The sequence below is a fragment of the Oncorhynchus mykiss genome, chromosome 8, assembly GCF_013265735.2.
Source record: "Oncorhynchus mykiss isolate Arlee chromosome 8, USDA_OmykA_1.1, whole genome shotgun sequence".
Taxonomy (NCBI): domain Eukaryota; kingdom Metazoa; phylum Chordata; class Actinopteri; order Salmoniformes; family Salmonidae; genus Oncorhynchus; species Oncorhynchus mykiss.
Window position 1 is genome coordinate 52,695,593 of NC_048572.1, and position 25,379 is coordinate 52,720,971.

Here is a 25,379-nt window from a genome sequence, read left to right on the forward strand (position 1 = left end):
CCACAGGTGGACTCCAATCAAGTTGAAGAAACATCTCAAGGATGATCAATGGAAACAGGATGGACCTGAGCTCAATTTCCAGTCTCATAGCAAAGGGTCTGAAAATGTATGTAAATAAGGTATTTTTAAAATATTTTTTTCATTAATAAAAACTATATGCTATCGCTTTGTCATTATGTGGTATTGTGTGTAGATAGATTTTATTTTATTTTATCCATTTTAGTATAAGGCTGTAACGTAACAAAATGTGGAAAAAAGTAAGGGGTCTGAAAACTTTCCGAATGCACTGTACCTATGCAGGCTAGCTTCTTTTCCTTTGCTAGCCAGCCAACTAAATCTATCACACAATCACATCAAGCAGCTGAAATGACAGAAAACGATCTACATTTTTGTTTGTTTTACCTTGGATTATATTGCCCACTACACTACGGAAATATTTAATGGGTATTATGGCTCTTTCTGTGGAACATTATGTGAGGTAGACATGAGAAGCCGGGAATTATCGTGTGCAGCCGGAACTTGGAAGAGGCTTGGTGGTTCCAAACTTCTTCTATTTAAGAGTGATGGAAGCCACTGTGTTCTTGGGTACCTTCAATGCTGCAGAAATGACCAATCATTTGAATTTACCACAGGTGGACTCCAATCAAGTTGAAGAAACATCTCAAGGATGATCAATGGAAACAGGATGGACCTGAGCTCAATTTCCAGTCTCATAGCAAAGGGTCTGAAAATGTATGTAAATAAGGTATTTTTAAAATATTTTTTTCATTAATAAAAACTATATGCTATCGCTTTGTCATTATGTGGTATTGTGTGTAGATAGATTTTATTTTATTTCATCCATTTTAGTATAAGGCTGTAACGTAACAAAATGTGGAAAAAAGTAAGGGGTCTGAAAACTTTCCGAATGCACTGTACCTATGCAGGCTAGCTTCTTTTCCTTTGCTAGCCAGCCAACTAAATCTATCACACAATCACATCAAGCAGCTGAAATGACAGAAAACAATCTACATTTTTGTTTGTTTTACCTTGGATTATATTGCCATTTCTTTGGATATATCCATTACAATGACCCTGATAAATTAATTTGCCTGGCTCAGAGAAGCTGTCAGTCTGGTCACATTCATACAGATCGCATGGTGGAGGTCCCCAAAAAAACGGCAACATTGATCCACTGGTCGGAGAGGTAGACAGCAAGGTTTAGACAAACCTCAACTGTTTCAAACCAAATGCTAGCCTCTGGGCATTGGGAAATATTGAATATTACAAAATGTTTCCATCCGGTTTCAACCGGGGACCTTTCGCGTGTGAGGCGAATGTGATAACCACTACACTACGGAAACCGAATGATTGGGAAACTAAGGGTGTGACTGACTTTCGCGTGTGAGGCGAACGTGATAACCAATACACTACTGAAACTAAAGTCTGAATAGCAAATACTGAGAAGTGCGAAGGACCAATCTGTTAAAATGTGTTTCCGCCCGGTCTCGAACCGGGGACCTTTCGCATGTGAGGCGAACGTGATAACCACTACACTACGGAAACCGAATGATTGGAAAACTAAGGGTGTGGCTGACTTTGGCTGGGTGGGACATTTATCGCTCTCAGAACCTAATGAAATCAGAAATTACTTAGTCAATTAATTAAACAATAAGGCTTGAGAAGCCGGGAATTATTGTGTGCAGCGGCTCTTGGAAGAGGCTTGGTGGTTCAAAACTTCTTCCATTTAAGAGTGATGGAAGCCACTGTGTTCTTGGGTACCTTCAATGCTGCAGAAATGACCAATCATTTGAATTTACCACAGGTGGACTCCAATCAAGTTGAAGAAACATCTCAAGGATGATCAATGGAAACAGGATGGACCTGAGCTCAATTTCCAGCCTCATAGCAAAGGGTCTGAAAACGTACGTAAATAAGGTATTTTTAAAATATTTAATGGGTATTATGGCTCTTTCTGTGGAACTCAATTTGGGATATTATGTGAGGTAGACATGAGAAGCCGGGAATTATCGTGTGCAGCCGGAACTTGGAAGAGGCTTGGTGGTTCCAAACTTCTTCTATTTAAGAGTGATGGAAGCCACTGTGTTCTTGGGTACCTTCAATGCTGCAGAAATGACCAATCATTTGAATTTACCACAGGTGGACTCCAATCAAGTTGAAGAAACATCTCAAGGATGATCAATGGAAACAGGATGGACCTGAGCTCAATTTCCAGTCTCATAGCAAAGGGTCTGAAAATGTATGTAAATAAGGTATTTTTAAAATATTTTTTTCATTAATAAAAACTATATGCTATCGCTTTGTCATTATGTGGTATTGTGTGTAGATAGATTTTATTTTATTTTATCCATTTTAGTATAAGGCTGTAACGTAACAAAATGTGGAAAAAAGTAAGGGGTCTGAAAACTTTCCGAATGCACTGTACCTATGCAGGCTAGCTTCTTTTCCTTTGCTAGCCAGCCAACTAAATCTATCACACAATCACATCAAGCAGCTGAAATGACAGAAAACGATCTACATTTTTGTTTGTTTTACCTTGGATTATATTGCCATTTCTTTGGATATATCCATTACAATGACCCTGATAAATGAATTTGCCTGGCTCAGAGAAGCTGTCAGTCTGGTCACATTCATACAGATCGCATGGTGGAGGTCCCCCAAAAAACGGCAACATTGATCCACTGGTCGGAGAGGTAGACAGCAAGGTTTAGACAAACCTCAACTGTTTCAAACCAAATGCTAGCCTCTGGGCATTGGGAAATATTGAATATTACAAAATGTTTCCACCCGGTTTCGAACCGGGGACCTTTCGCGTGTGAGGCGAACGTGATAACCACTACACTACGGAAACCGAATGATTGGAAAACTAAGGGTGTGACTGACTTTCGCGTGTGAGGCGAACGTGATAACCAATACACTACTGAAACTAAAGTCTGAATAGCAAATACTGAGAAGTGCGAAGGACCAATCTGTTAAAATGTGTTTCCGCCCGGTCTCGAACCGGGGACCTTTCGCGTGTGAGGCGAACGTGATAACCACTACACTACGGAAACCGAATGATTGGAAAACTAAGGGTGTGACTGACTTTGGCTGGGTGGGACATTTATCGCTCTCAGAAAATAATGAAATCAGAAATTACTTAGTCAATTAATTAAACAATAAGGCTTGAAAAGCCGGGAATTATTGTGTGCAGCGGCTCTTGGAAGAGGCTTGGTGGTTCAAAACTTCTTCCATTTAAGAGTGATGGAAGCCACTGTGTTCTTGGGTACCTTCAATGCTGCAGAAATGACCAATCATTTGAATTTACCACAGGTGGACTCCAATCAAGTTGAAGAAACATCTCAAGGATGATCAATGGAAACAGGATGGACCTGAGCTCAATTTCCAGCCTCATAGCAAAGGGTCTGAAAACTTACGTAAATAAGGTATTTTTAAAATATTTAATGGGTATTATGGCTCTTTCTGTGGTACTCAATTTGGGATATTATGTGAGGTAGACATGAGAAGCCGGGAATTATCGTGTGCAGCCGGAACTTGGAAGAGGCTTGGTGGTTCCAAACTTCTTCTATTTAAGAGTGATGGAAGCCACTGTGTTCTTGGGTACCTTCAATGCTGCAGAAATGACCAATCATTTGAATTTACCACAGGTGGACTCCAATCAAGTTGAAGAAACATCTCAAGGATGATCAATGGAAACAGGATGGACCTGAGCTCAATTTCCAGTCTCATAGCAAAGGGTCTGAAAATGTATGTAAATAAGGTATTTTTAAAATATTTTTTTCATTAATAAAAACTATATGCTATCGCTTTGTCATTATGTGGTATTGTGTGTAGATAGATTTTATTTTATTTCATCCATTTTAGTATAAGGCTGTAACGTAACAAAATGTGGAAAAAAGTAAGGGGTCTGAAAACTTTCCGAATGCACTGTACCTATGCAGGCTAGCTTCTTTTCCTTTGCTAGCCAGCCAACTAAATCTATCACACAATCACATCAAGCAGCTGAAATGACAGAAAACAATCTACATTTTTGTTTGTTTTACCTTGGATTATATTGCCATTTCTTTGGATATATCCATTACAATGACCCTGATAAATGAATTTGCCTGGCTCAGAGAAGCTGTCAGTCTGGTCACATTCATACAGATCGCATGGTGGAGGTCCCCAAAAAAACGGCAACATTGATCCACTGGTCGGAGAGGTAGACAGCAAGGTTTAGACAAACCTCAACTGTTTCAAACCAAATGCTAGCCTCTGGGCATTGGGAAATATTGAATATTACAAAATGTTTCCGCCCGGTTTCAAACCGGGGACCTTTCGCGTGTGAGGCGAACGTGATAACCACTACACTACGGAAACCGAATGATTGGAAAACTAAGGGTGTCACTGACTTTCGCGTGTGAGGCGAACGTGATAACCACTACACTACGGAAACCGAATGATTGGAAAACTAAGGGTGTGACTGACTTTGGCTGGGTGGGACATTTATCGCTCTCAGAACCTAATGAAATCAGAAATTACTTAGTCAATTAATTAAACAATAAGGCTTGAGAATCCGGGAATTATTGTGTGCAGCGGCTCTTGGAAGAGGCTTGGTGGTTCAAAACTTCTTCCATTTAAGAGTGATGGAAGCCACTGTGTTCTTGGGTACCTTCAATGCTGCAGAAATGACCAATCATTTGAATTTACCACAGGTGGACTCCAATCAAGTTGAAGAAACATCTCAAGGATGATCAATGGAAACAGGATGGACCTGAGCTCAATTTCCAGCCTCATAGCAAAGGGTCTGAAAACTTACGTAAATAAGGTATTTTTAAAATATTTAATGGGTATTATGGCTCTTTCTGTGGAACATTATGTGAGGTAGACATGAGAAGCCGGGAATTATCGTGTGCAGCCGGAACTTGGAAGAGGCTTGGTGGTTCCAAACTTCTTCTATTTAAGAGTGATGGAAGCCACTGTGTTCTTGGGTACCTTCAATGCTGCAGAAATGACCAATCATTTGAATTTACCACAGGTGGACTCCAATCAAGTTGAAGAAACATCTCAAGGATGATCAATGGAAACAGGATGGACCTGAGCTCAATTTCCAGTCTCATAGCAAAGGGTCTGAAAATGTATGTAAATAAGGTATTTTTAAAATATTTTTTTCATTAATAAAAACTATATGCTATCGCTTTGTCATTATGTGGTATTGTGTGTAGATAGATTTTATTTTATTTTATCCATTTTAGTATAAGGCTGTAACGTAACAAAATGTGGAAAAAAGTAAGGGGTCTGAAAACTTTCCGAATGCACTGTACCTATGCAGGCTAGCTTCTTTTCCTTTGCTAGCCAGCCAACTAAATCTATCACACAATCACATCAAGCAGCTGAAATGACAGAAAACGATCTACATTTTTGTTTGTTTTACCTTGGATTATATTGCCCACTACACTACGGAAATATTTAATGGGTATTATGGCTCTTTCTGTGGAACATTATGTGAGGTAGACATGAGAAGCCGGGAATTATCGTGTGCAGCCGGAACTTGGAAGAGGCTTGGTGGTTCCAAACTTCTTCTATTTAAGAGTGATGGAAGCCACTGTGTTCTTGGGTACCTTCAATGCTGCAGAAATGACCAATCATTTGAATTTACCACAGGTGGACTCCAATCAAGTTGAAGAAACATCTCAAGGATGATCAATGGAAACAGGATGGACCTGAGCTCAATTTCCAGTCTCATAGCAAAGGGTCTGAAAATGTATGTAAATAAGGTATTTTTAAAATATTTTTTTCATTAATAAAAACTATATGCTATCGCTTTGTCATTATGTGGTATTGTGTGTAGATAGATTTTATTTTATTTCATCCATTTTAGTATAAGGCTGTAACGTAACAAAATGTGGAAAAAAGTAAGGGGTCTGAAAACTTTCCGAATGCACTGTACCTATGCAGGCTAGCTTCTTTTCCTTTGCTAGCCAGCCAACTAAATCTATCACACAATCACATCAAGCAGCTGAAATGACAGAAAACAATCTACATTTTTGTTTGTTTTACCTTGGATTATATTGCCATTTCTTTGGATATATCCATTACAATGACCCTGATAAATTAATTTGCCTGGCTCAGAGAAGCTGTCAGTCTGGTCACATTCATACAGATCGCATGGTGGAGGTCCCCAAAAAAACGGCAACATTGATCCACTGGTCGGAGAGGTAGACAGCAAGGTTTAGACAAACCTCAACTGTTTCAAACCAAATGCTAGCCTCTGGGCATTGGGAAATATTGAATATTACAAAATGTTTCCATCCGGTTTCAACCGGGGACCTTTCGCGTGTGAGGCGAATGTGATAACCACTACACTACGGAAACCGAATGATTGGGAAACTAAGGGTGTGACTGACTTTCGCGTGTGAGGCGAACGTGATAACCAATACACTACTGAAACTAAAGTCTGAATAGCAAATACTGAGAAGTGCGAAGGACCAATCTGTTAAAATGTGTTTCCGCCCGGTCTCGAACCGGGGACCTTTCGCGTGTGAGGCGAACGTGATAACCACTACACTACGGAAACCGAATGATTGGAAAACTAAGGGTGTGGCTGACTTTGGCTGGGTGGGACATTTATCGCTCTCAGAACCTAATGAAATCAGAAATTACTTAGTCAATTAATTAAACAATAAGGCTTGAGAAGCCGGGAATTATTGTGTGCAGCGGCTCTTGGAAGAGGCTTGGTGGTTCAAAACTTCTTCCATTTAAGAGTGATGGAAGCCACTGTGTTCTTGGGTACCTTCAATGCTGCAGAAATGACCAATCATTTGAATTTACCACAGGTGGACTCCAATCAAGTTGAAGAAACATCTCAAGGATGATCAATGGAAACAGGATGGACCTGAGCTCAATTTCCAGCCTCATAGCAAAGGGTCTGAAAACGTACGTAAATAAGGTATTTTTAAAATATTTAATGGGTATTATGGCTCTTTCTGTGGAACTCAATTTGGGATATTATGTGAGGTAGACATGAGAAGCCGGGAATTATCGTGTGCAGCCGGAACTTGGAAGAGGCTTGGTGGTTCCAAACTTCTTCTATTTAAGAGTGATGGAAGCCACTGTGTTCTTGGGTACCTTCAATGCTGCAGAAATGACCAATCATTTGAATTTACCACAGGTGGACTCCAATCAAGTTGAAGAAACATCTCAAGGATGATCAATGGAAACAGGATGGACCTGAGCTCAATTTCCAGTCTCATAGCAAAGGGTCTGAAAATGTATGTAAATAAGGTATTTTTAAAATATTTTTTTCATTAATAAAAACTATATGCTATCGCTTTGTCATTATGTGGTATTGTGTGTAGATAGATTTTATTTTATTTTATCCATTTTAGTATAAGGCTGTAACGTAACAAAATGTGGAAAAAAGTAAGGGGTCTGAAAACTTTCCGAATGCACTGTACCTATGCAGGCTAGCTTCTTTTCCTTTGCTAGCCAGCCAACTAAATCTATCACACAATCACATCAAGCAGCTGAAATGACAGAAAACGATCTACATTTTTGTTTGTTTTACCTTGGATTATATTGCCATTTCTTTGGATATATCCATTACAATGACCCTGATAAATGAATTTGCCTGGCTCAGAGAAGCTGTCAGTCTGGTCACATTCATACAGATCGCATGGTGGAGGTCCCCCAAAAAACGGCAACATTGATCCACTGGTCGGAGAGGTAGACAGCAAGGTTTAGACAAACCTCAACTGTTTCAAACCAAATGCTAGCCTCTGGGCATTGGGAAATATTGAATATTACAAAGTGTTTCCACCCGGTTTCGAACCGGGGACCTTTCGCGTGTGAGGCGAACGTGATAACCACTACACTACAGAAACCGAATGATTGGTAAACTAAGGGTGTGACTGACTTTCGCGTGTGAGGCGAACGTGATAAACAATACACTACTGAAACTAAAGTCTGAATAGCAAATACTGAGAAGTGCGAAGGACCAATCTGTTAAAATGTGTTTCCGCCCGGTCTCGAACCGGGGACCTTTCGCGTGTTAGCCGAACGTGATAACCAGTACACTACGGAAACCCAATGAGTGGAGTACTAAGGGTGTGGCTGACTTTGGCTGGGTGGGACATTTATCGCTCTCAGAACCTAATGAAATCAGAAATTACTTAGTCAATTAATTAAACAATAAGGCTTGAGAAGCCGGGAATTATTGTGTGCAGCGGCTCTTGGAAGAGGCTTGGTGGTTCAAAACTTCTTCCATTTAAGAGTGATGGAAGCCACTGTGTTCTTGGGTACCTTCAATGCTGCAGAAATGACCAATCATTTGAATTTACCACAGGTGGACTCCAATCAAGTTGAAGAAACATCTCAAGGATGATCAATGGAAACAGGATGGACCTGAGCTCAATTTCCAGCCTCATAGCAAAGGGTCTGAAAACGTACGTAAATAAGGTATTTTTAAAATATTTAATGGGTATAATGGCTCTTTCTGTGGTACTCAATTTGGGATATTATGTGAGGTAGACATGAGAAGCCGGGAATTATCGTGTGCAGCCGGAACTTGGAAGAGGCTTGGTGGTTCCAAACTTCTTCTATTTAAGAGTGATGGAAGCCACTGTGTTCTTGGGTACCTTCAATGCTGCAGAAATGACCAATCATTTGAATTTACCACAGGTGGACTCCAATCAAGTTGAAGAAACATCTCAAGGATGATCAATGGAAACAGGATGGAACTGAGCTCAATTTCCAGCCTCATAGCAAAGGGTCTGAAAATGTATGTAAATAAGGTATTTTTAAAATATTTTTTTCATTAATAAAAACTATATGTTATCGCTTTGTCATTATGTGGTATTGTGTGTAGATAGATTTTATTTTATTTCATCCATTTTAGTATAAGGCTGTAACGTAACAAAATGTGGAAAAAAGTAAGGGGTCTGAAAACTTTCCGAATGCACTGTACCTATGCAGGCTAGCTTCTTTTCCTTTGCTAGCCAGCCAACTAAATCTATCACACAATCACATCAAGCAGCTGAAATGACAGAAAACGATCTACATTTTTGTTTGTTTTACCTTGGATTATATTGCCATTTCTTTGGATATATCCATTACAATGACCCTGATAAATGAATTTGCCTGGCTCAGAGAAGCTGTCAGTCTGGTCACATTCATACAGATCGCATGGTGGAGGTCCCCAAAAAAACGGCAACATTGATCCACTGGTCGGAGAGGTAGACAGCAAGGTTTAGACAAACCTCAACTGTTTCAAACCAAATGCTAGCCTCTGGGCATTGGGAAATATTGAATATTACAAAATGTTTCCACCCGGTTTCGAACCGGGGACCTTTCGCGTGTGAGGCGAACGTGATAACCACTACACTACAGAAACCGAATGATTGGTAAACTAAGGGTGTGACTGACTTTCGCGTGTGAGGCGAACGTGATAACCAATACACTACTGAAACTAAAGTCTGAATAGCAAATACTGAGAAGTGCGAAGGACCAATCTGTTAAAATGTGTTTCCGCCCGGTCTCGAACCGGGGACCTTTCGCGTGTTAGCCGAACGTGATAACCAGTACACTACGGAAACCCAATGAGTGGAGTACTAAGGGTGTGGCTGACTTTGGCTGGGTGGGACATTTATCGCTCTCAGAACCTAATGAAATCAGAAATTACTTAGTCAATTAATTAAACAATAAGGCTTGAGAAGCCGGGAATTATTGTGTGCAGCGGCTCTTGGAAGAGGCTTGGTGGTTCAAAACTTCTTCCATTTAAGAGTGATGGAAGCCACTGTGTTCTTGGGTACCTTCAATGCTGCAGAAATGACCAATCATTTGAATTTACCACAGGTGGACTCCAATCAAGTTGAAGAAACATCTCAAGGATGATCAATGGAAACAGGATGGACCTGAGCTCAATTTCCAGCCTCATAGCAAAGGGTCTGAAAACGTACGTAAATAAGGTATTTTTAAAATATTTAATGGGTATTATGGCTCTTTCTGTGGTACTCAATTTGGGATATTATGTGAGGTAGACATGAGAAGCCGGGAATTATCGTGTGCAGCCGGAACTTGGAAGAGGCTTGGTGGTTCCAAACTTCTTCTATTTAAGAGTGATGGAAGCCACTGTGTTCTTGGGTACCTTCAATGCTGCAGAAATGACCAATCATTTGAATTTACCACAGGTGGACTCCAATCAAGTTGAAGAAACATCTCAAGGATGATCAATGGAAACAGGATGGACCTGAGCTCAATTTCCAGCCTCATAGCAAAGGGTCTGAAAATGAATGTAAATAAGGTATTTTTAAAATATTTTTTTCATTAATAAAAACTATATGTTATCGCTTTGTCATTATGTGGTATTGTGTGTAGATAGATTTTATTTTATTTCATCCATTTTAGTATAAGGCTGTAACGAAACAAAATGTGGAAAAAAGTAAGGGGTCTGAAAACGTTCCCAATGCACTGTACCTATGCAGGCTAGCTTCTTTTCCTTTGCTAGCCAGCCAACTAAATCTATCACACAATCACATCAAGCAGCTGAAATGACAGAAAACAATCTACATTTTTGTTTGTTTTACCTTGGATTATATTGCCATTTCTTTGGATATATCCATTACAATGACCCTGATAAATGAATTTGCCTGGCTCAGAGAAGCTGTCAGTTTGGTCACATTCATACAGATCGCATGGTGGAGGTCCCCAAAAAAACGGCAACATTGATCCACAGGTCGGAGAGGTAGACAGCAAGGTTTAGACAAACCTCAACTGTTTCAAACCAAATGCTAGCCTCTGGGCATTGGGAAATATTGAATATTACAAAATGTTTCCGCCCGGTTTCGAACCGGGGACCTTTCACGTGTGAGGCGAACGTGATAACCACTACACTACGGAAACCAATTGATTGGAAAACTAAGGGTGTGACTGACTTTCGCGTGTGAGGCGAACGTGATAACCAATACACTACTGAAACTAAAGTCTGAATAGCAAATACTGAGAAGTGCGAAGAACCAATTTGTTAAAATTTGTTTCCGCCCGGTCTCGAAACGGGGACCTTTCGCGTGTTAGGCGAACGTGATAACCACTACACTACGGAAACCCAATGAGTGGAATACTAAGGGTGTGGCTGACTTTGGCTGGGTGGGACATTTATCGCTCTCAGAACCTAATGAAATCAGAAATTACTTAGTCAATTAATTAAACAATAAGGCTTGAGAAGCCGGGAATTATTGTGTGCAGCGGCTCTTGGAAGAGGCTTGGTGGTTCAAAACTTCTTCCATTTAAGAGTGATGGAAGCCACTGTGTTCTTGGGTACCTTCAATGCTGCAGAAATGACCAATCATTTGAATTTACCACAGGTGGATTCCAATCAAGTTGAAGAAACATCTCAAGGATGATCAATGGAAACAGGATGGACCTGAGCTCAATTTCCAGCCTCATAGCAAAGGGTCTGAAAATGTATGTAAATAAGGTATTTTTAAAATATTTTTTTCATTAATAAAAACTATATGTTATCGCTTTGTCATTATGTGGTATTGTGTGTAGATAGATTTTATTTTATTTCATCCATTTTAGTATAAGGCTGTAACGAAACAAAATGTGGAAAAAAGTAAGGGGTCTGAAAACGTTCCCAATGCACTGTACCTATGCAGGCTAGCTTCTTTTCCTTTGCTAGCCAGCCAACTAAATCTATCACACAATCACATCAAGCAGCTGAAATGACAGAAAACAATCTACATTTTTGTTTGTTTTACCTTGGATTATATTGCCATTTCTTTGGATATATCCATTACAATGACCCTGATAAATGAATTTGCCTGGCTCAGAGAAGCTGTCAGTCTGGTCACATTCATACAGATCGCATGGTGGAGGTCCCCAAAAAAACGGCAACATTGATCCACAGGTCGGAGAGGTAGACAGCAAGGTTTAGACAAACCTCAACTGTTTCAAACCAAATGCTAGCCTCTGGGCATTGGGAAATATTGAATATTACAAAATGTTTCCGCCCGGTTTCGAACCGGGGACCTTTCGCGTGTGAGGCGAACGTGATAACCACTACACTACAGAAACCAATTGATTGGAAAACAAAGGGTGTGACTGACTGTCGCGTGTGAGGCGAACGTGATAACCAATACACTACTGAAACTAAAGTCTGAATAGCAAATACTGACAAGTGCGAAGGACCAATTTGTTAAAATTTGTTTCCGCCCGGTCTCGAACCGGGGACCTTTCGCGTGTTAGGTGAACGTGATAACCACTACACTACGGAAACCCAATGAGTGGAATACTAAGGGTGTGGCTGACTTTGGCTGGGTGGGACATTTATCGCTCTCAGAACCTAATGAAATCAGAAATTACTTAGTCAATTAATTAAACAATAAGGCTTGAGAAGCCGGGAATTATTGTGTGCAGTGGCTCTTGGAAGAGGCTTGGTGGTTCAAAACTTCTTCTATTTAAGAGTGATGGAAGCCACTGTGTTCTTGGGTACCTTCAATGCTGCAGAAATGACCAATCATTTGAATTTACCACAGGTGGACTCCAATCAAGTTGAAGAAACATCTCAAGGATGATCAATGGAAACAGGATGGACCTGAGCTCAATTTCCAGCCTCATAGCAAAGGGTCTGAAAATGAATGTAAATAAGGTATTTTTAAAATATTTTTTTCATTAATAAAAACTATATGTTATCGCTTTGTCATTATGTGGTATTGTGTGTAGATAGATTTTATTTTATTTCATCCATTTTAGTATAAGGCTGTAACGAAACAAAATGTGGAAAAAAGTAAGGGGTCTGAAAACGTTCCCAATGCACTGTACCTATGCAGGCTAGCTTCTTTTCCTTTGCTAGCCAGCCAACTAAATCTATCACACAATCACATCAAGCAGCTGAAATGACAGAAAACAATCTACATTTTTGTTTGTTTTACCTTGGATTATATTGCCATTTCTTTGGATATATCCATTACAATGACCCTGATAAATGAATTTGCCTGGCTCAGAGAAGCTGTCAGTTTGGTCACATTCATACAGATCGCATGGTGGAGGTCCCCAAAAAAACGGCAACATTGATCCACAGGTCGGAGAGGTAGACAGCAAGGTTTAGACAAACCTCAACTGTTTCAAACCAAATGCTAGCCTCTGGGCAATGGGAAATATTGAATATTACAAAATGTTTCCGCCCGGTTTCGAACCGGGGACCTTTCGCGTGTGAGGCGAACGTGATAACCACTACACTACGGAAACCAATTGATTGGAAAACTAAGGGTGTGACTGACTTTCGCGTGTGAGGCGAACGTGATGACCAATACACTACTGAAACTAAAGTCTGAATAGCAAATACTGACAAGTGCGAAGGACCAATTTGTTAAAATTTGTTTCCGCCCGGTCTCGAACCGGGGACCTTTCGCGTGTTAGGCGAACGTGATAACCACTACACTACGGAAACCCAATGAGTGGAATACTAAGGGTGTGGCTGACTTTGGCTGGGTGGGACATTTATCGCTCTCAGAACCTAATGAAATCAGAAATTACTTAGTCAATTAATTAAACAATAAGGCTTGAGAAGCCGGGAATTATTGTGTGCAGCGGCTCTTGGAAGAGGCTTGGTGGTTCAAAACTTCTTCTATTTAAGAGTGATGGAAGCCACTGTGTTCTTGGGTACCTTCAATGCGGCAGAAATGACCAATCATTTGAATTTACCACAGGTGGACTCCAATCAAGTTGAAGAAACATCTCAAGGATGATCAATGGAAACAGGATGGACCTGAGCTCAATTTCCAGCCTCATAGCAAAGGGTCTGAAAATGAATGTAAATAAGGTATTTTTAAAATATTTTTTTCATTAATAAAAACTATATGTTATCGCTTTGTCATTATGTGGTATTGTGTGTAGATAGATTTTATTTTATTTCATCCATTTTAGTATAAGGCTGTAACGAAACAAAATGTGGAAAAAAGTAAGGGGTCTGAAAACGTTCCCAATGCACTGTACCTATGCAGGCTAGCTTCTTTTCCTTTGCTAGCCAGCCAACTAAATCTATCACACAATCACATCAAGCAGCTGAAATGACAGAAAACAATCTACATTTTTGTTTGTTTTACCTTGGATTATATTGCCATTTCTTTGGATATATCCATTACAATGACCCTGATAAATGAATTTGCCTGGCTCAGAGAAGCTGTCAGTTTGGTCACATTCATACAGATCGCATGGTGGAGGTCCCCAAAAAAACGGCAACATTGATCCACAGGTCGGAGAGGTAGACAGCAAGGTTTAGACAAACCTCAACTGTTTCAAACCAAATGCTAGCCTCTGGGCATTGGGAAATATTGAATATTACAAAATGTTTCCGCCCGGTTTCGAACCGGGGACCTTTCACGTGTGAGGCGAACGTGATAACCACTACACTACGGAAACCAATTGATTGGAAAACTAAGGGTGTGACTGACTTTCGCGTGTGAGGCGAACGTGATAACCAATACACTACTGAAACTAAAGTCTGAATAGCAAATACTGAGAAGTGCGAAGAACCAATTTGTTAAAATTTGTTTCCGCCCGGTCTCGAAACGGGGACCTTTCGCGTGTTAGGCGAACGTGATAACCACTACACTACGGAAACCCAATGAGTGGAATACTAAGGGTGTGGCTGACTTTGGCTGGGTGGGACATTTATCGCTCTCAGAACCTAATGAAATCAGAAATTACTTAGTCAATTAATTAAACAATAAGGCTTGAGAAGCCGGGAATTATTGTGTGCAGCGGCTCTTGGAAGAGGCTTGGTGGTTCAAAACTTCTTCCATTTAAGAGTGATGGAAGCCACTGTGTTCTTGGGTACCTTCAATGCTGCAGAAATGACCAATCATTTGAATTTACCACAGGTGGATTCCAATCAAGTTGAAGAAACATCTCAAGGATGATCAATGGAAACAGGATGGACCTGAGCTCAATTTCCAGCCTCATAGCAAAGGGTCTGAAAATGTATGTAAATAAGGTATTTTTAAAATATTTTTTTCATTAATAAAAACTATATGTTATCGCTTTGTCATTATGTGGTATTGTGTGTAGATAGATTTTATTTTATTTCATCCATTTTAGTATAAGGCTGTAACGAAACAAAATGTGGAAAAAAGTAAGGGGTCTGAAAACTTTCCCAATGCACTGTACCTATGCAGGCTAGCTTCTTTTCCTTTGCTAGCCAGCCAACTAAATCTATCACACAATCACATCAAGCAGCTGAAATGACAGAAAACGATCTACATTTTTGTTTGTTTTACCTTGGATTATATTGCCATTTCTTTGGATATATCCATTACAATGACCCTGATAAATGAATTTGCCTGGCTCAGAGAAGCTGTCAGTCTGGTCACATTCATACAGATCGCATGGTGGAGGTCCCCAAAAAAACGGCAACATTGATCCACAGGTCGGAGAGGTAGACAGCAAGGTTTAGACAAACCTCAACTGTTTCAAACCAAATGATAGCCTCTGGGCATTGGGAAATATTGAATATTACAAAATGTTTCCGCCCGGTTTCGAACCGGGGACCTTTCGCGTGTGAGGCGAACGTGATAACCACTACACTACAGAAACCAAATGATTGGAAAACTAAGGGTGTGACTGACTTTGGCTGGGTGGGACATTTATCGCTCTCAGAACCTAATGAAATCAGAAATTACTTAGTCAATTAATTAAACAATAAGGCTTGAGAAGCCGGGAATTATTGTGTGCAGCGGCTCTTGGAAGAGGCTTGGTGGTTCAAAACTTCTTCCATTTAAGAGTGATGGAAGCAACTGTGTTCTTGGGTACCTTGAAAGCAGAAATGACCAATCATTTGAATTTACCACAGGTGTCCACAATCAAGTTGAAGAAACATCTCAAGGATGATCAATGGAAACAGGATGGACCTGAGCTCAATTTCCAGCCTCATAGCAAAGGGTCTGAAAACGTACGTAAATAAGGTATTTTTAAAATATTTAATGGGTATTATGGCTCTTTCTGTGGTACTCAATTTGGGATATTATGTGAGGTAGAAATGAGAAGCTGGGAATTATCGTGTGCAGCCGGAACTTGGAAGAGGCTTGGTGGTTCCAAACTTCTTCTATTTAAGAGTGATGGAAACCACTGTGTTCTTGGGTACCTTCAATGCTGCAGAAATGAGCAATCATTTGAATTTAACACAGGTGGACTCCAATCAAGTTGAAGAAACATCTCAAGGATGATCAATGGAAACAGGATGGACCTGAGCTCAATTTCCAGCCTCATAGCAAAGGGTCTGAAAATGTATGTAAATAAGGTATTTTTAAAATATTTTTTTCATGAATAAAAACTATATGTTATCGCTTTGTCATTATGTGGTTTTGTGTGTAGATAAATTTTATTTTATTTCATCCATTTTAGTATAAGGCTGTAACGAAACAAAATGTGGAAAAAAGTAAGGGGTCTGAAAACGTTCCCAATGCACTGTACCTATGCAGGCTAGCTTCTTTTCCTTTGCTAGCCAGCCAACTAAATCTATCACACAATCACATCAAGCAGCTGAAATGACAGAAAACAATCTACATTTTTGTTTGTTTTACCTTGGATTATATTGCCATTTCTTTGGATATATCCATTACAATGACCCTGATAAATGAATTTGCCTGGCTCAGAGAAGCTGTCAGTCTGGTCACATTCATACAGATCGCATGGTGGAGGTCCCCAAAAAAACGGCAACATTGATCCACAGGTCGGAGAGGTAGACAGCAAGGTTTAGACAAACCTCAACTGTTTCAAACCAAATGCTAGCCTCTGGGCATTGGGAAATATTGAATATTACAAAATGTTTCCGCCCGGTTTCGAACCGGGGACCTTTCGCGTGTGAGGCGAACGTGATAACCACTACACTACGGAAACCAATTGATTGGAAAACTAAGGGTGTGACTGACTGTCGCGTGTGAGGCGAACGTGATAACCAATACACTACTGAATAGCAAATACTGACAAGTGCGAAGGACCAATTTGTTAAAATTTGTTTCTGCCCGGTCTCGAAACGGGGACCTTTCGCGTGTTAGGCGAACGTGATAACCACTACACTACGGAAACCCAATGAGTGGAATACTAAGGGTGTGGCTGACTTTGGCTGGGTGGGACATTTATCGCTCTCAGAACCTAATGAAATCAGAAATTACTTAGTCAATTAATTAAACAATAAGGCTTGAGAAGCCGGGAATTATTGTGTGCAGCGGCTCTTGGAAGAGGCTTGGTGGTTCAAAACTTCTTCCATTTAAGAGTGATGGAAGCCACTGTGTTCTTGGGTACCTTCAATGCTGCAGAAATGACCAATCATTTGAATTTACCACAGGTGGACTCCAATCAAGTTGAAGAAACATCTCAAGGATGATCAATGGAAACAGGATGGACCTGAGCTCAATTTCCAGCCTCATAGCAAAGGGTCTGAAAATGTATGTAAATAAGGTATTTTTAAAATATTTTTTTCATTAATAAAAACTATATGTTATCGCTTTGTCAGTATGTGGTATTGTGTGTAGATAGATTTTATTTTATTTCATCCATTTTAGTATAAGGCTGTAACGAAACAAAATGTGGAAAAAAGTAAGGGGTCTGAAAACTTTCCCAATGCACTGTACCTATGCAGGCTAGCTTCTTTTCCTTTGCTAGCCAGCCAACTAAATCTATCACACAATCACATCAAGCAGCTGAAATGACAGAAAACGATCTACATTTTTGTTTGTTTTACCTTGGATTATATTGCCATTTCTTTGGATATATCCATTACAATGACCCTGATAAATGAATTTGCCTGGCTCAGAGAAGCTGTCAGTTTGGTCACATTCATACAGATCGCATGGTGGAGGTCCCCAAAAAAACGGCAACATTGATCCACAGGTCGGAGAGGTAGACAGCAAGGTTTAGACAAACCTCAACTGTTTCAAACCAAATGCTAGCCTCTGGGCATTGGGAAATATTGAATATTACAAAATGTTTCCGCCCGGTTTCGAACCGGGGACCTTTCGCGTGTGAGGCGAACGTGATAACCACTACACTACGGAAACCAATTGATTGGAAAACTAAGGGTGTGACTGACTTTCGCGTGTGAGGCGAACGTGATAACCAATACACTACTGAAACTAAAGTCTGAATAGCAAATACTGAGAAGTGCGAAGGACCAATTTGTTAAAATTTGTTTCCGCCCGGTCTCGAAACGGGGACCTTTCGCGTGTTAGGCGAACGTGATAACCACTACACTACGGAAACCCAATGAGTGGAATACTAAGGGTGTGGCTGACTTTGGCTGGGTGGGACATTTATCGCTCTCAGAACCTAATGAAATCAGAAATTACTTAGTCAATTAATTAAACAATAAGGCTTGAGAAGCCGGGAATTATTGTGTGCAGCGGCTCTTGGAAGAGGCTTGGTGGTTCAAAACTTCTTCCATTTAAGAGTGATGGAAGCCACTGTGTTCTTGGGTACCTTCAATGCTGCAGAAATGACCAATCATTTGAATTTACCACAGGTGGACTCCAATCAAGTTGAAGAAACATCTCAAGGATGATCAATGGAAACAGGATGGACCTGAGCTCAATTTCCAGCCTCATAGCAAAGGGTCTGAAAATGTATGTAAATAAGGTATTTTTAAAATATTGTTTTAATTAATAAAAACTATATGTTATCGCTTTGTCATTATGTGGTATTGTGTGTAGATAGATTTTATTTTATTTAATCCATTTTAGTATAAGGCTGTAACGAAACAAAATGTGGAAAAAAGTAAGGGGTCTGAAAACTTTCCCAATGCACTGTACCTATGCAGGCTAGCTTCTTTTCCTTTGCTAGCCAGCCAACTAAATCTATCACACAATCACATCAAGCAGCTGAAATGACAGAAAACGATCTACATTTTTGTTTGTTTTACCTTGGATTATATTGCCATTTCTTTGGATATATCCATTACAATGACCCTGATAAATGAATTTGCCTGGCTCAGAGAAGCTGTCAGTTTGGTCACATTCATACAGATCGCATGGTGGAGGTCCCCAAAAAAACGGCAACATTGATCCACAGGTCGGAGAGGTAGACAGCAAGGTTTAGACAAACCTCAACTGTTTCAAACCAAATGCTAGCCTCTGGGCATTGGGAAATATTGAATATTACAAAATGTTTCCGCCCGGTTTCGAACCGGGGACCTTTCGCGTGTGAGGCGAACGTGATAAACACTACACTACGGAAACCAATTGATTGGAAAACTAAGGGTGTGACTGACTTTCGCGTGTGAGGCGAACGTGATAACCAATACACTACTGAAACTAAAGTCTGAATAGCAAATACTAAGAAGTGCGAAGGACCAATTTGTTAAAATTTGTTTCCGCCCGGTCTCGAAACGGGGACCTTTCGCGTGTTAGGCGAACGTGATAACCACTACACTACGGAAACCCAATGAGTGGAATACTAAGGGTGTGGCTGACTTTGGCTGGGTGGGACATTTATCGCTCTCAGAACCTAATGAAATCAGAAATTACTTAGTCAATTAATTAAACAATAAGGCTTGAGAAGCCGGGAATTATTGTGTGCAGCGGCTCTTGGAAGAGGCTTGGTGGTTCAAAACTTCTTCCATTTAAGAGTGATGGAAGCCACTGTGTTCTTGGGTACCTTCAATGCTGCAGAAATGACCAATCATTTGAATTTACCACAGGTGGACTCCAATCAAGTTGAAGAAACATCTCAAGGATGATCAATGGAAACAGGATGGACCTGAGCTCAATTTCCAGCCTCATAGCAAAGGGTCTGAAAATGTATGTAAATAAGGTATTTTTAAAATATTTTTTTCATTAATAAAAACTATATGTTATCGCTTTGTCAGTATGTGGTATTGTGTGTAGATAGATTTTATTTTATTTCATCCATTTTAGTATAAGGCTGTAACGAAACAAAATGTGGAAAAAAGTAAGGGGTCTGAAAACTTTCCCAATGCACTGTACCTATGCAGGCTAGCTTCTTTTCCTTTGCTAGCCAGCCAACTAAATCTATCACACAATCACATCAAGCAGCTGAAATGACAGAAAACGATCTACATTTTTGTTTGTTTTACCTTGGATTATATTGCCATTTCTTTGGATATATCCATTACAATGACCCTGATAAATGAATTTGCCTGGCTCAGAGAAGCTGTCAGTTTGGTCACATTCATACAGATCGCATGGTGGAGGTCCCCAAAAAAACGGCAACATTGATCCACAGGTCGGAGAGGTAGACAGCAAGGTTTAGACAAACCTCAACTGTTTCAAACCAAATGCTAGCCTCTGGGCATTGGGAAATATTGAATATTACAAAATGTTTCCGCCCGGTTTCGAACCGGGGACCTTTCGCGTGTGAGGCGAACGTGATAACCACTACACTACGGAAACCAATTGATTGGAAAACTAAGGGTGTGACTGACTTTCGCGTGTGAGGCGAACGTGATAACCAATACACTACTGAAACTAAAGTCTGAATAGCAAATACTGAGAAGTGCGAAGGACCAATTTGTTAAAATTTGTTTCCGCCCGGTCTCGAAACGGGGACCTTTCGCGTGTTAGGCGAACGTGATAACCACTACACTACGGAAACCCAATGAGTGGAATACTAAGGGTGTGGCTGACTTTGGCTGGGTGGGACATTTATCGCTCTCAGAACCTAATGAAATCAGAAATTACTTAGTCAATTAATTAAACAATAAGGCTTGAGAAGCCGGGAATTATTGTGTGCAGCGGCTCTTGGAAGAGGCTTGGTGGTTCAAAACTTCTTCCATTTAAGAGTGATGGAAGCCACTGTGTTCTTGGGTACCTTCAATGCTGCAGAAATGACCAATCATTTGAATTTACCACAGGTGGACTCCAATCAAGTTGAAGAAACATCTCAAGGATGATCAATGGAAACAGGATGGACCTGAGCTCAATTTCCAGCCTCATAGCAAAGGGTCTGAAAATGTATGTAAATAAGGTATTTTTAAAATATTGTTTTAATTAATAAAAACTATATGTTATCGCTTTGTCATTATGTGGTATTGTGTGTAGATAGATTTTATTTTATTTAATCCATTTTAGTATAAGGCTGTAACGAAACAAAATGTGGAAAAAAGTAAGGGGTCTGAAAACTTTCCCAATGCACTGTACCTATGCAGGCTAGCTTCTTTTCCTTTGCTAGCCAGCCAACTAAATCTATCACACAATCACATCAAGCAGCTGAAATGACAGAAAACGATCTACATTTTTGTTTGTTTTACCTTGGATTATATTGCCATTTCTTTGGATATATCCATTACAATGACCCTGATAAATGAATTTGCCTGGCTCAGAGAAGCTGTCAGTTTGGTCACATTCATACAGATCGCATGGTGGAGGTCCCCAAAAAAACGGCAACATTGATCCACAGGTCGGAGAGGTAGACAGCAAGGTTTAGACAAACCTCAACTGTTTCAAACCAAATGCTAGCCTCTGGGCATTGGGAAATATTGAATATTACAAAATGTTTCCGCCCGGTTTCGAACCGGGGACCTTTCGCGTGTGAGGCGAACGTGATAAACACTACACTACGGAAACCAATTGATTGGAAAACTAAGGGTGTGACTGACTTTCGCGTGTGAGGCGAACGTGATAACCAATACACTACTGAAACTAAAGTCTGAATAGCAAATACTAAGAAGTGCGAAGGACCAATTTGTTAAAATTTGTTTCCGCCCGGTCTCGAAACGGGGACCTTTCGCGTGTTAGGCGAACGTGATAACCACTACACTACGGAAACCCAATGAGTGGAATACTAAGGGTGTGGCTGACTTTGGCTGGGTGGGACATTTATCGCTCTCAGAACCTAATGAAATCAGAAATTACTTAGTCAATTAATTAAACAATAAGGCTTGAGAAGCCGGGAATTATTGTGTGCAGCGGCTCTTGGAAGAGGCTTGGTGGTTCAAAACTTCTTCCATTTAAGAGTGATGGAAGCCACTGTGTTCTTGGGTACCTTCAATGCTGCAGAAATGACCAATCATTTGAATTTACCACAGGTGGACTCCAATCAAGTTGAAGAAACATCTCAAGGATGATCAATGGAAACAGGATGGACCTGAGCTCAATTTCCAGCCTCATAGCAAAGGGTCTGAAAATGTATGTAAATAAGGTATTTTTAAAATATTGTTTTAATTAATAAAAACTATATGTTATCGCTTTGTCATTATGTGGTATTGTGTGTAGATAGATTTTATTTTATTTAATCCATTTTAGTATAAGGCTGTAACGAAACAAAATGTGGAAAAAAGTAAGGGGTCTGAAAACTTTCCCAATGCACTGTACCTATGCAGGCTAGCTTCTTTTCCTTTGCTAGCCAGCCAACTAAATCTATCACACAATCACATCAAGCAGCTGAAATGACAGAAAACGATCTACATTTTTGTTTGTTTTACCTTGGATTATATTGCCATTTCTTTGGATATATCCATTACAATGACCCTGATAAATGAATTTGCCTGGCTCAGAGAAGCTGTCAGTTTGGTCACATTCATACAGATCGCATGGTGGAGGTCCCCAAAAAAACGGCAACATTGATCCACAGGTCGGAGAGGTAGACAGCAAGGTTTAGACAAACCTCAACTGTTTCAAACCAAATGCTAGCCTCTGGGCATTGGGAAATATTGAATATTACAAAATGTTTCCGCCCGGTTTCGAACCGGGGACCTTTCGCGTGTGAGGCGAACGTGATAACCACTACACTACGGAAACCAATTGATTGGAAAACTAAGGGTGTGACTGACTTTCGCGTGTGAGGCGAACGTGATAACCAATACACTACTGAAACTAAAGTCTGAATAGCAAATACTGAGAAGTGCGAAGGACCAATTTGTTAAAATTTGTTTCCGCCCGGTCTCGAAACGGGGACCTTTCGCGTGTTAGGCGAACGTGATAACCACTACACTACGGAAACCCAATGAGTGGAATACTAAGGGTGTGGCTGACTTTGGCTGGGTGGGACATTTATCGCTCTCAGAACCTAATGAAATCAGAAATTACTTAGTCAATTAATTAAACAATAAGGCTTGAGAAGCCGGGAATTATTGTGTGCAGCGGCTCTTGGAAGAGGCTTGGTGGTTCAAAACTTCTTCCATTTAAGAGTGATGGAAGCCACTGTGTTCTTGGGTACCTTCAATGCTGCAGAAATGACCAATCATTTGAATTTACCACAGGTGGACTCCAATCAAGTTGAAGAAACATCTCAAGGATGATCAATGGAAACAGGATGGACCTGAGCTCAATTTCCAGCCTCATAGCAAAGGGTCTGAAAATGTATGTAAATAAGGTATTTTTAAAATATTTAATGGGTATTATGGCTCTTTCTGTGGTACTCAATTTGGGATATTATGTGAGGTAGACATGAGAAGCCGGGAATTATCGTGTGCAGCCGGAACTTGGAAGAGGCTTGGTGGTTCCAAACTTCTTCTATTTAAGAGTGATGGAAGCCACTGTGTTCTTGGGTACCTTCAATGCTGCAGAAATGACCAATCATTTGAATTTACCACAGGTGGACTCCAATCAAGTTGAAGAAACATCTCAAGGATGATCAATGGAAACAGGATGGACCTGAGCTCAATTTCCAGCCTCATAGCAAAGGGTCTGAAAATGTATGTAAATAAGGTATTTTTAAAATATTTTTTTCATGAATAAAAACTATATGTTATCGCTTTGTCATTATGTGGTTTTGTGTGTAGATAGATTTTATTTTATTTCATCCATTTTAGAATAAGGCTGTAACGTAACAAAATGTGGAAAAAAGTAAGGGGTCTGAAAACTTTCCGAATGCACTGTACCTATGCAGGCTAGCTTCTTTTCCTTTGCTAGCCAGCCAACTAAATCTATCACACAATCACATCAAGCAGCTGAAATGACAGAAAACGATCTACATTTTTGTTTGTTTTACCTTGGATTATATTGCCATTTCTTTGGATATATCCATTACAATGACCCTGATAAATTAATTTGCCTGGCTCAGAGAAGCTGTCAGTCTGGTCACATTCATACAGATCGCATGGTGGAGGTCCCCAAAAAAACGGCAACATTGATCCACAGGTCGGAGAGGTAGACAGCAAGGTTTAGACAAACCTCAACTGTTTCAAACCAAATGCTTGCCTCTGGGAAATATTGAATATTACAAAATGTTTCCGCCCGGTTTCAAACCGGGGACCTTTCGCGTGTGAGGCGAACGTGATAACCACTAGACTACGTAAACCGAATGATTGGAAAACTAAGGGTGTGACTGACTTTCGCGTGTGAGGCGAACGTGATAACCAATACACTACTGAAACTAAAGTCTGAATAGCAAATACTGAGAAGTGCGAAGGACCAATTTGTTAAAATGTGTTTCCGCCCGGTCTCGAACCGGGGACCTTTCGCGTGTTAGGCGAACGTGATAACCACTACACTACGGAAACCCAATGAGTGGAGTACTAAGGGTGTGGCTGACTTTGGCTGGGTGGGACATTTATCGCTCTCAGAACCTAATGAAATCAGAAATTACTTAGTCAATTAATTAAACAATAAGGCTTGAGAAGCCGGGAATTATTGTGTGCAGCGGCTCTTGGAAGAGGCTTGGTGGTTCAAAACTTCTTCCATTTAAGAGTGATGGAAGCCACTGTGTTCTTGGGTACCTTCAATGCTGCAGAAATGACCAATCATTTGAATTTACCACAGGTGGACTCCAATCAAGTTGAAGAAACATCTCAAGGATGATCAATGGAAACAGGATGGACCTGAGCTCAATTTCCAGGCTCATAGCAAAGGGTCTGAAAATGTACGTAAATAAGGTATTTTTAAAATATTTAATGGGTATTATGGCTCTTTCTGTGGTACTCAATTTGGGATATTATGTGAGGTAGACATGAGAAGCCGGGAATTATCGTGTGCAGCCGGAACTTGGAAGAGGCTTGGTGGTTCCAAACTTCTTCTATTTAAGAGTGATGGAAGCCACTGTGTTCTTGGGTACCTTCAATGCTGCAGAAATGACCAATCATTTGAATTTACCACAGGTGGACTCCAATCAAGTTGAAGAAACATCTCAAGGATGATCAATGGAAACAGGATGGACCTGAGCTCAATTTCCAGCCTCATAGCAAAGGGTCTGAAAATGTATGTAAATAAGGTATTTTTAAAATATTTTTTTCATGAATAAAAACTATATGTTATCGCTTTGTCATTATGTGGTTTTGTGTGTAGATAGATTTTATTTTATTTCATCCATTTTAGAATAAGGCTGTAACGTAACAAAATGTGGAAAAAAGTAAGGGGTCTGAAAACTTTCCGAATGCACTGTACCTATGCAGGCTAGCTTCTTTTCCTTTGCTAGCCAGCCAACTAAATCTATCACACAATCACATCAAGCAGCTG

The 25,379-nt window shown here is 40.2% G+C and overlaps 27 non-coding genes across 27 annotated transcripts; all 27 read right to left on the reverse strand.

Moving 5' to 3' along the window:
* Positions 1-1,472: 1,472 nt before the first annotated feature.
* trnav-cac lies at positions 1,473-1,545 on the reverse strand. Its single transcript has one exon. It is a non-coding gene; the product is annotated as a tRNA-Val (tRNA).
* Positions 1,546-2,778: 1,233 nt separating this feature from the next.
* On the reverse strand, positions 2,779-2,851 carry trnav-cac. Its single transcript has one exon. It is a non-coding gene; the product is annotated as a tRNA-Val (tRNA).
* A 129-nt stretch (positions 2,852-2,980) lies between these two features.
* Positions 2,981-3,053, reverse strand: trnav-cac. Its single transcript has one exon. It is a non-coding gene; the product is annotated as a tRNA-Val (tRNA).
* A 1,233-nt stretch (positions 3,054-4,286) lies between these two features.
* trnav-cac lies at positions 4,287-4,359 on the reverse strand. The gene has a single exon. It is a non-coding gene; the product is annotated as a tRNA-Val (tRNA).
* Positions 4,360-6,483: 2,124 nt separating this feature from the next.
* On the reverse strand, positions 6,484-6,556 carry trnav-cac. The gene has a single exon. It is a non-coding gene; the product is annotated as a tRNA-Val (tRNA).
* A 1,233-nt stretch (positions 6,557-7,789) lies between these two features.
* Positions 7,790-7,862, reverse strand: trnav-cac. The gene has a single exon. It is a non-coding gene; the product is annotated as a tRNA-Val (tRNA).
* Positions 7,863-9,297: 1,435 nt separating this feature from the next.
* trnav-cac lies at positions 9,298-9,370 on the reverse strand. Its single transcript has one exon. It is a non-coding gene; the product is annotated as a tRNA-Val (tRNA).
* A 1,435-nt stretch (positions 9,371-10,805) lies between these two features.
* trnav-cac lies at positions 10,806-10,878 on the reverse strand. Its single transcript has one exon. It is a non-coding gene; the product is annotated as a tRNA-Val (tRNA).
* A 129-nt stretch (positions 10,879-11,007) lies between these two features.
* On the reverse strand, positions 11,008-11,080 carry trnav-aac. Its single transcript has one exon. It is a non-coding gene; the product is annotated as a tRNA-Val (tRNA).
* An 898-nt stretch (positions 11,081-11,978) lies between these two features.
* On the reverse strand, positions 11,979-12,051 carry trnav-cac. Its single transcript has one exon. It is a non-coding gene; the product is annotated as a tRNA-Val (tRNA).
* A 129-nt stretch (positions 12,052-12,180) lies between these two features.
* On the reverse strand, positions 12,181-12,253 carry trnav-aac. The gene has a single exon. It is a non-coding gene; the product is annotated as a tRNA-Val (tRNA).
* Positions 12,254-13,151: 898 nt separating this feature from the next.
* On the reverse strand, positions 13,152-13,224 carry trnav-cac. The gene has a single exon. It is a non-coding gene; the product is annotated as a tRNA-Val (tRNA).
* A 129-nt stretch (positions 13,225-13,353) lies between these two features.
* Positions 13,354-13,426, reverse strand: trnav-aac. The gene has a single exon. It is a non-coding gene; the product is annotated as a tRNA-Val (tRNA).
* An 898-nt stretch (positions 13,427-14,324) lies between these two features.
* Positions 14,325-14,397, reverse strand: trnav-cac. Its single transcript has one exon. It is a non-coding gene; the product is annotated as a tRNA-Val (tRNA).
* Positions 14,398-14,526: 129 nt separating this feature from the next.
* On the reverse strand, positions 14,527-14,599 carry trnav-aac. Its single transcript has one exon. It is a non-coding gene; the product is annotated as a tRNA-Val (tRNA).
* An 898-nt stretch (positions 14,600-15,497) lies between these two features.
* trnav-cac lies at positions 15,498-15,570 on the reverse strand. Its single transcript has one exon. It is a non-coding gene; the product is annotated as a tRNA-Val (tRNA).
* Positions 15,571-16,799: 1,229 nt separating this feature from the next.
* trnav-cac lies at positions 16,800-16,872 on the reverse strand. Its single transcript has one exon. It is a non-coding gene; the product is annotated as a tRNA-Val (tRNA).
* A 116-nt stretch (positions 16,873-16,988) lies between these two features.
* On the reverse strand, positions 16,989-17,061 carry trnav-aac. The gene has a single exon. It is a non-coding gene; the product is annotated as a tRNA-Val (tRNA).
* An 898-nt stretch (positions 17,062-17,959) lies between these two features.
* Positions 17,960-18,032, reverse strand: trnav-cac. Its single transcript has one exon. It is a non-coding gene; the product is annotated as a tRNA-Val (tRNA).
* Positions 18,033-18,161: 129 nt separating this feature from the next.
* trnav-aac lies at positions 18,162-18,234 on the reverse strand. The gene has a single exon. It is a non-coding gene; the product is annotated as a tRNA-Val (tRNA).
* Positions 18,235-19,334: 1,100 nt separating this feature from the next.
* trnav-aac lies at positions 19,335-19,407 on the reverse strand. The gene has a single exon. It is a non-coding gene; the product is annotated as a tRNA-Val (tRNA).
* Positions 19,408-20,305: 898 nt separating this feature from the next.
* trnav-cac lies at positions 20,306-20,378 on the reverse strand. Its single transcript has one exon. It is a non-coding gene; the product is annotated as a tRNA-Val (tRNA).
* A 129-nt stretch (positions 20,379-20,507) lies between these two features.
* trnav-aac lies at positions 20,508-20,580 on the reverse strand. Its single transcript has one exon. It is a non-coding gene; the product is annotated as a tRNA-Val (tRNA).
* A 1,100-nt stretch (positions 20,581-21,680) lies between these two features.
* On the reverse strand, positions 21,681-21,753 carry trnav-aac. The gene has a single exon. It is a non-coding gene; the product is annotated as a tRNA-Val (tRNA).
* Positions 21,754-22,651: 898 nt separating this feature from the next.
* On the reverse strand, positions 22,652-22,724 carry trnav-cac. The gene has a single exon. It is a non-coding gene; the product is annotated as a tRNA-Val (tRNA).
* Positions 22,725-22,853: 129 nt separating this feature from the next.
* trnav-aac lies at positions 22,854-22,926 on the reverse strand. Its single transcript has one exon. It is a non-coding gene; the product is annotated as a tRNA-Val (tRNA).
* Positions 22,927-24,354: 1,428 nt separating this feature from the next.
* Positions 24,355-24,427, reverse strand: trnav-aac. The gene has a single exon. It is a non-coding gene; the product is annotated as a tRNA-Val (tRNA).
* Positions 24,428-25,379: the final 952 nt, after the last annotated feature.